The sequence below is a fragment of the Ipomoea triloba genome, chromosome 16, assembly GCF_003576645.1.
Source record: "Ipomoea triloba cultivar NCNSP0323 chromosome 16, ASM357664v1".
In the NCBI taxonomy this organism is placed as follows: Eukaryota; Viridiplantae; Streptophyta; class Magnoliopsida; order Solanales; family Convolvulaceae; genus Ipomoea; species Ipomoea triloba.
The window spans coordinates 14500146-14501586 of record NC_044931.1 but is presented as its reverse complement, the minus strand read 5'-3'; positions in this window follow the sequence as shown (position 1 = coordinate 14501586).

Here is a 1441-nt window from a genome sequence, read left to right as displayed (position 1 = left end):
TATATGTCCCCTACCTTTAACACCTATCTTGGTCGTAAATAGAAGCAAATCAAGATAAACATCAACTACACAAGATATATGAACGGAGAAGATTTACAATTCATTGCCTTGTAGTGGGACTCTTTTGATCTCCTTGAAAGTTATGTATATTAGTAAGGTTGTAGTTTTGATGTTTTGATTTTAGTGGGAGGTGTGGATAGTGATAAAACGGAGAAGAAGTTTCCCGATTGTCGTGTTCTCAAGGATGGAAAATTGGAATCGAATCAAGCGTGTAACATTTTTGATGTTAAGAGACATTAGTTACAAGATTCACTCTAAGCAAAAGAAGTCATGGTGAAGAGTTTGACAAAAGTAAAACAAAAGTAATCAATTAACGAAAGAAAGGAAATGAATGTCCTATCTAGGTCTCAAGTTTGATACTACTACAGGGTCTTCTAGGCAATGCAACTACATTTCTATCAAGGGAGCACACGACACCATCTCCGAGTGGCATCAAACTTTGGACTCCTTGTTCCTCAGTCAGATGGGGCATTTTAACAAACACTTGGTCAACCACTTCTCTCGGGCCTCGGCATTCCGAACCAAGGGTGTGGATGTGGCCAATTAGGACTCGTAAAGTTCCGATATCTCGCAACCTATACATCCACTAACTTTACCTACTATCCTGGTCGTAAATAAAAGCAAATCAAGATAAACATCAACCACACAAGATATATGAACGGAGAAGATTTGCCATTCATTGCCTTGTAGTGGGACTCTTTTGATCTCCTTGAGAGTTATGTATATTAGTGAGGTTGTAGTTTTGATGTTTTGATTTTAGTGGGAGGTGTGGATAGTGATAAAACGGAGAAGAAGTTTCCCGATTGTCGTGTTCTCAAGGATGGAAAATTGGAATCGAATCAAGCGTGTAACATTTTTGATGTTAAGAGACATTAGTTACAAGATTCACTCTAAGCAAAAGAAGTCATGGTGAAGAGTTTGACAAAAGTAAAACAAAAGTAATCAATTAACGAAAGAAAGGAAATGAATGTCCTATCTAGGTCTCAAGTTTGATACTACAACAGGGTCTTCTAGGCAATGCAACTACATTTCTATCAAGGGAGCACACGACACCATATCCGAGTGGCATCAAACTTTGGACTCCTTGTTCCTCAGTCAGATGGGGCATTTTAACAAACACTTGGTCAACCACTTCTCCCGGGCCTCGGCATCACGGACCAAGGGTGTGGATGTGGCCAATTAGGACTCGTATAGTTCCGATATCTCGCAACCTATACATCCATTAAGTTTACATACAATCCTGGTCGTAAATAGAAGCAAATCAAGATAAACATCAACCACACGAGATATATGAACGGAGAAGATTTGCCATTCATTTCCTTGTAGTGGGACTCTTTTGATCTCCTTGAGAGTTATGTATATTAGTGAGGTTGTAGTTTTG